Raw genomic sequence first — 7,433 nt, 5'->3', positions numbered from 1 at the left:
GTGCCAGGCTAGGTGCACCTTGAGGCCAAGTGAACTGTCGAAGGCTCTGTTCACTGTAGATCACGGAGCAGACCCAGGCGCTTATGGGTTCACTGAAATTGCGAGCAGATACACCACCACCTGTGCTCCCTACTCTGCCACCTTGCAGCGTTATAGCCGCACCGCGCTCCTCCGCGTTGTGTTGTGAGCGTAGCTCCTCTTGCTCGCTGTTGTTCGCGTTGTTGTCGTTGGAGAGCGACTGCCTCCGACTGCCCCATTTCGCGTCCTTTGCGAGTCGCCTTTCGCAGAATGGCGAACTTGACACCACCGCTGGTACCAATCATCGGGACAGCAAATACTCGCAGACAGACAGACACTCACTCACATGGCACTAATCCCACCAACACACCCCCCTCGCCCCCTCCCCTTGACCCCTCCCCTCGCTTCCCCTCCCCCCCTTCGCCCCCCTCCCCCCCCTTCGCTCCCCCTCCCCTCGACCCCCCTCGACCCCCCCTACCCCTCGCCCCCCACACCCCTCGCCCCCCACCCCTCGTCCCCCCACCCCTTGCCCCCCCACCCCTCGCCCCCCCCACCCCTCGCCCCCCCCCACCCCTAACCCCCCCTCCCCTCGCTCCCCCTCCCCTCGCCCCCCTCCTCTCGCCCCCCCTCCCTCGCGCATGCGCACTGCGCCTCCCCGCCCGTCAGCCGCCATCTTCGCGCGGCCGTTCGTTTGGTTGTGGCCGCTCTGCTCGCGCGGTGGTCGACGACTCCTCTGCATCCTCCCTCGTCATCGTCGTCGTCCTCCTTCTCTCCGCGAGTTCCTCTCCCTTACCTCCACGCATCTCTCGTTCTCCTCGGAAGAACCTCGCCCCGCCTCCGCGAAGCAATGAGACGCGGCCGAGTGTAGCCGCGGCGTCCGTTCCCGCCTCCCGCGCGCGCTTCCTCATTGTTTCCCCTTCGATCTGCCGGCGGCGCGCACATCAAAGCAACAGGTGCCGCTTCCCCTCCTTCTCGCCGCTGCGCCACGTGTCTATTTCTCGTCGCCGTGTCATCGTTTCGGTTAGCGCTTTGTTGCTTGCGAGCCGCGGCGCTATCGTTCTTGCTTCGCGTTCCCCCGAGGTTGGGGCCTAGTTCTCCGCGGAGCTTACGGCTTTGCCTGAGTTGGCTGCCGCCTAAGATGCTTCGGGTTCCGCGGACGGCGCCAGCCGATGTGGGGAGGCGTGAAAGCAACCTAGGCCCGATATGGGGTTGTTTCTACAGCAGTAGACTGTTTTTGTTGTTGTTGAGGTAATTGTGAATGATTTTAGACTGTTTTGGCTCAGGTGTTGTGAATGTGTACGTGATTAATGTATTGCGTGTTTGAGACGGATATTACTCGTAATGCATGCACTAATGCAGTCACGTGTGCATATACGAACACATGCTACAAAATGCATTAACACTGTACAGTACTCACAAACTACCAAAGCACTAATACCACACGTATAAAAACACACTGCTAACGCGTTAGTACACAATCTAACACCTGACATTGGTAGCTCCCGAACATAATATAACACTAACTACAAATGACACGTATTGCTAACACTAACACAACAACACTAGCATTCACATTTGGAACGTAAAGGTACACATTCTGTCAAATACAAGAACACAACACATACACATTACCATACACCAACACATTACTTTATAGACAGGCAGCCCGACCAGTTCTGTTATTGGAGCAGTGATCGTTCCAAATATATTGATTTGTTAGTCGTCTCGTTTACATTGTAATTTGCATACTTGTAAACATGTCTGCACGGTTACGTGTCCTAGTTAATGTCTCATATCTAATGTGTCGCAGCTAATACATAGCTAATATGTCAATATAAAGTGTGCCATAGCTAATATGTCAGCTGCACTGGTCATAGCTAAGAGTCATATGGAATGTATGACATAGCTAATGTGACATCTAACGTGTAATAGCTAATATAGTCATAACTAATCTGGCAGTTAACGTACCATAGCTAAGATCGAAAACATTTAATGTGGCATAGCTCATGTTTGTCATAGCTAGCGTTATACCTTCTCTGTAGTTAATATGGCACTTGATGTGTCAAACTGTTAGAGGTACCAGGTCATCGCTATTGGGTGTCAGCTAAATGTAAGACTGAATGTGTTATAGCTAACGTGAGCCATGGATAACGTCTCGTTATGTATCAGTTAACGTGTCAGCTAATGTGTCAGTAAATGGCGTTCCTCTGCGTGACCACGATGTTATTCCGTCCACGGCGCCCGGTCAGTGGCCCGAAGGCACTGTCAGAGTTTCTGCTGTTTATGAACCACTCAAAAACTGCTGTCGCTCAAAATACTGACTTCTTTATTCAACCTCTACTTGTTTAAGTACATTCACTGGTGTGTTTTGGTTTGACTGGAACCATCATTCTGGTGGGGAGGTAAAATAATCACCATTTTAAAATCAGTCGTGGCCTCATGTGCAGACTGCCACTGCCATAGAAATATGGATTTATTTTTCTCCCTTTTTGTTTGGGACCACCAGCAGAGTTAAGTGCCTCCCATGTGTGTTTGAGCAGGGATACGTTATGACCTGACTTAGACTTTGGTACTAAATTGCTATATTTCATTGCACATTAAGTGCCTTATTTTGGTTCAATGTCACGTGTGTTTGCACATAGGACAGTCCTTTTCCCAAGAAAGCCTCCCCTAGTCTCAAGACTTTGAGGAGCGGCCGGCTATTGGAATTATGCCACATACATTCAATGCGTTTTTTTTCTTACTACACTAACATCATTTTGTTGACCTGCTATTTCCAAATGCAGAGGAATCTGGTTAGTTGATTCCCTGGATTAGAAAATCAATTGAAATGTGGCCTAATTTGAGATTGCAGTGCAACTACTGCCCTTTTGTCAAGTGCAAATCGTTAATAAGCACCAATCGCCCCTTTCTTTGTCTCTCCGCGCCCACTCATTAATTGTGTTGCAAACATGAATTTCAACCAATTTGCACTGACGGTGTATGTGGGTGTAAATTGACCTGTTCCATAATGCAAGATAGACATTTATCCAGTAACTGAAAGCTTTAACATTTGACAGCACAGCCCATTGAATTTGACAATGACGTTGCCGTAAATTGGCTTTTAAAGTACGTTCTTTATTTATCCAGGACGGTCAGCACAGAACGGTTTGTTTACATTGCTGGTCTCTGAAGGAGGGCGCGAGTTCTTTGTGTGGTGAGTGGGCACATGTTTGGTTATGAACCGTACTTATATCACTGCCTGTCACTTGCTCTTCTCTCGAATCAATGATGAAAGCTCCTGTCCCTGTTGTGTGATGAGTGGTGTTGTAAGCTGGCTTTATGTAGAGTGTGTGAATATGGAAATATGCAAACTTTTTTCTTTGGAAGTTGGAATTTTTATTAATTATTGTACGTATTTACGGTTTTCGGATAATATTTTCAGGTTGAATGTAGATTCGTGTCAATTAATTTAGTTTTTGGTATTAAGTATATTTTAAGTAAGTATATTTTGAATTAGTTGGTATGGTATTTAGCAAATCTGTGAAGATAATTGCTCACACTTTTAAAATTCCAAAATGTAATAAGTTTAAAGAAATCTTAAATTGCTTTGGTAAAATAGCAACAATGAAATTAGCTGATATAAACTTGGGTGCAATTCATGTGTTTCTTGAAAATACTGTACGTGTGTATCTGTTAAATTCTGGTAATGGATTTGTCCTGATCGTATAAATAATGTTAAATAGTAATTTTAATTTGGCAACGCAAAATCGAGGCAAATGCTGTGGGAAAATGTGGTAAGCTGAAAGAGGTGTTACTGTACTTACAGTATTACTGTACATTTGTTTCGATTCTCATCTTGGCACAATGCTTTAACCCTATTAGAATAAAAAAATCAAGATCTTGTGTTGGTATTAAGACTCTTAATGTTTATGAATTATCTTGGTAATGTTAGGTATAACACAGGCAGATGCAGTGTCCAAGGTATTAGGCAGTATATTTATCTGATGATGTTTGACTGTATAATGTCATACAACCTTCATGTCTTGTTCTTTCAACGTGAAACAATCGTTGTCTGGCGGCACAATTAAGTGTTTCACATTCATGTACTGTGTGCAATATGCTAAATGAAGTGGACCTGCGCACATACATAAAACGCTGAAAAAAATCCCTACAAATTAGCCTCATCTATGTCAATGATGTAAACACTTTAGGCAGACATTTATTTGCATCACAATATCTGCATTGCTCATTAGGCTTCTAGCTTATAACTCTACTGTATTGGGTTGTGTGTAGCATGGACAATATATTACTTGCAACCATTGGCTTAACGAAGGGCGTATATGGTTTTGGTGCCAGTTAGCGCTGTAGTGAAGTGCTCAACTCCGAATTGGAAAATTATGAGCTCACACCTGGTTTCGGGGGGTTGCTCGGCCCATTATCCCTACAGAATTCATAAGACATTTACCACTTTGTGGGAAGTCAGCCATGGTTGCACTATGGATTTATTAGCCCTGCCATAGGAATGTGCAATTCAACTACTATTTGATCTGTCAACAAAGATTGGTACTGTATGACTTGGTACTCATTTGAATCTAGGCAGAGACTTAATTGTTTTTTTACCCCAAATATAGATTGAAAAACATCACAAGCAATAAATACGCGGAGCTCTGTTGGATGAAACAAATATATACTTTTCAAATTAGTTTTCTGCATCTTAGGTACAGGATTGCTCACATGGTGTCCTCCTTTGATCAGCAGACATGTTGGGTTATGTTGACTTGACTGTAAATGTTAGATACATTTTCTTGAGATGATGAAAATTAAGAGCATTTTTCTGGTCAGCTGTTATCTTTAAATGTCCCCGATATCATTTGGTACAAGTGCACGTGTGAACCTGTACATAAGACTGTTGTCCAACCTTATTCATAATCTTATGCTTGGCCTTGACATGCGTTCATGACTATAGTTTGTTTAGCCAATGTTGTTTTACGTTGCATTGTTTAATTTATCGGCTGAGTTGAAAATGTCACCGGGTAGTTTGCGTGAACTGGTGTAAAATGGTTGTCTTGTTTTCAATCGGCACTGTAGACATTGACGTGTATTTGAGCAGTGTTGCCATGGCGTTGGGCCCTCATGGAGGGATTACTAATGTGGAAATTCTATGTTTAACTACTAAGGAGAAGCTGAATGCAATTCCTAGTTGTGTGGCAATGTTATTCATAAATTTGGTGTGTAACCTCCCTTTATAACGTTTATTTCCTTCCCCAAGATGTATTTTAAGATACCCCTCACATTTTATATTTGTATGCTGTAATCGGCACAGTTTGTGCAGAGTTCGAATTTGCCATTGCGTGGATTTTAGTGAACGCAAACATGCTGGCCGATCTCGCATTGTTGCTGAAGTATTGCACTGCTAGAGTATTATTTGAAGAGGTAAGAGATCATGGGACCCATTGATGTCAATACTACTTGTGAAAAATGCAAACAGGCTGAATGGTTTGCTGGATGACAAGTGCACGAGGACACTGGCTGGAACCTGGCCAAGCGGACTGCCCCGTGATATTGCTTAGCGATGTCTGCATTATCCTTGACCTGCAGTCTGGTTGGTTGGAGGTAGTCTAGTGCAGTTCATTGTGGAACTGCAAAGTTGTCTCTGGATCTGTTCAGTATGACTCCTTACCACTGTGTCACCTTCAGTCGTGATTATTAGTCGATGGGTGTACTGCATCGGCTGGAAGTCAAATAAAAGTGACCTGTGCCATGCAGGGAAGGTAATGTTGCTGTGTGCACAACTTTGTAATGACTAATTAGCACAGTCAGCTTTATGTTGCAGAATTAGTTTGGATGGCAATTGACTTGTGTAGTTTATTTTACTCTTGGGCTTGATACAATCTCAACAACAGCTGTCCACTAACCCACAGGTGCAGTGCTGAATGTGGAATTGGGAATGAAAGATTTATGTAGGTTGTTAAAACCTACATTTTCAGCGGTTGGAAATTGGGCTACCCATTTGAGAGACTGGTCCTTGCCATATGGATGTTGAATTTCCCCTGTTTGTCTCAGGGTTGCATTTATATATTAAAAACTCAATAATTAGAGTATCATCTGATTTTTCTGTTGATTTTTAATTGCTAGCATCACCTGTACATAAAACCTAATGTGGCATAGTCATTAGGTCATATTGTTTCCCTGCCAAATTAAGTGTGTGGTGTTGCTCAGAGCCGATTTGTGAACGGTATATTATGATGGGGCTAATTTATTACTTGTTCATCCACGATTAACTTGCTTCAAAGTGGTTCCTATTTTATAAACCTTTTATTGTGAGTTGACTTTAAACAAACAGGTTGACCTGGCTTAATATGATCCGTATGGCTGTACCTCGGGGTACCAAATAATACAAAATGGCCGAAGCAATTAAATATGTTATTTCTGGGATACTATTTTTTCCAGGGGTGTACTTAACTCTGCGACTGGAGTACCAATCAATCCGAAATCAGTGCTACTCCGCGGTGTCGAAACGCCAAACAGCATAAAAAAAATCTTTTAGCGAAAAATTCAACTTTGATTCGTGCATCGTGTATAGCTCGTTGAGATGAGTCGATTGCCGCCAACCATCAACGGACTAAATATGACTGCATCACGGACATTATGCGAGAGCCGGGGTACCGCCATAAGGTTGATGTGTTGCATCATTTGTTGCAAGCCTGTAAAATGTACGTATTTTTTTGGTGTATTATTAATTGGTAATACCCATTACTCGAATTAAACGAATTTTTCTAAATTTGTATAATCCGTATCACTAAAGTAAAAAAAACGACTTTAAAACTTGGCTAAGGTCACATTGTCTTTCTAAGCATGCTTACGTGCATTCTGGAAACAGTTTTAGGTATTGCTACAAATCTTTTGGGAGCAGGTTTCGTCTGAGTGTATTTTATGAGCATGTCTTTCCTTATCAGTACAAGTTTGCAAACAATTTGTATGAATTAGACTTATTCGTTGACATACCTCATGATTATACTAGTGATTATCCACATCCTTCAAGTGTCTGAAATGTACATCCAAAATTATGAACTGTCCCTTTAAATTTACACCACAATTACAGTTTTATTTACACATTAAAGTTAAGCCTCAAGAATTTCCATAATTATTTTATAAGGACCTATTTGCGATAATGGGCCCATTCCTCAAGTTGTTTTCTGTGATGGAGGAAAAAAAAACTTGAGTATGTAGAGAAAATCTATGTGTATGCTCTGCACAGATGGCCAAACAGAAATATATTTGCTGCACTGCCTCCTGCAGGTACCTTATTGATGGCAGATAGGCATCTCACAACTCCATGGTTCCATCTCTCCACCACCCCTACCTCAGTCGTTGGAATACATGCATCCAGTTAACAATACTGGATAGTCGAAATAATTTTTTTTAAATCGAGT

General features: G+C 43.0%; 1 protein-coding gene across 12 annotated transcripts in view; it reads left to right on the top strand.

Annotated features, from left to right (window-relative positions):
* Nucleotides 1–666: 666 nt before the first annotated feature.
* LOC144936479 (serine/threonine-protein phosphatase 6 regulatory subunit 3-like) overlaps nucleotides 667–7,433 on the top strand; it is a 62,200-nt gene continuing 55,433 nt past the window's right edge. For all 12 annotated transcript variants that reach the window (XM_078863563.1, XM_078863570.1, XM_078863572.1 and 9 more), the window contains exon 1: nucleotides 667–971. The gene's annotated coding sequence lies outside the window, so the exon portion shown is untranslated. The remainder of the gene's footprint in view (nucleotides 972–7,433) is intronic.

This window comes from Lampetra fluviatilis, chromosome 16, assembly GCF_964198595.1.
Source record: "Lampetra fluviatilis chromosome 16, kcLamFluv1.1, whole genome shotgun sequence".
Taxonomy (NCBI): domain Eukaryota; kingdom Metazoa; phylum Chordata; class Hyperoartia; order Petromyzontiformes; family Petromyzontidae; genus Lampetra; species Lampetra fluviatilis.
The sequence above is the reverse complement of the archived record's forward strand: the minus strand, read 5'-3'. Positions and strand labels throughout refer to the sequence as shown.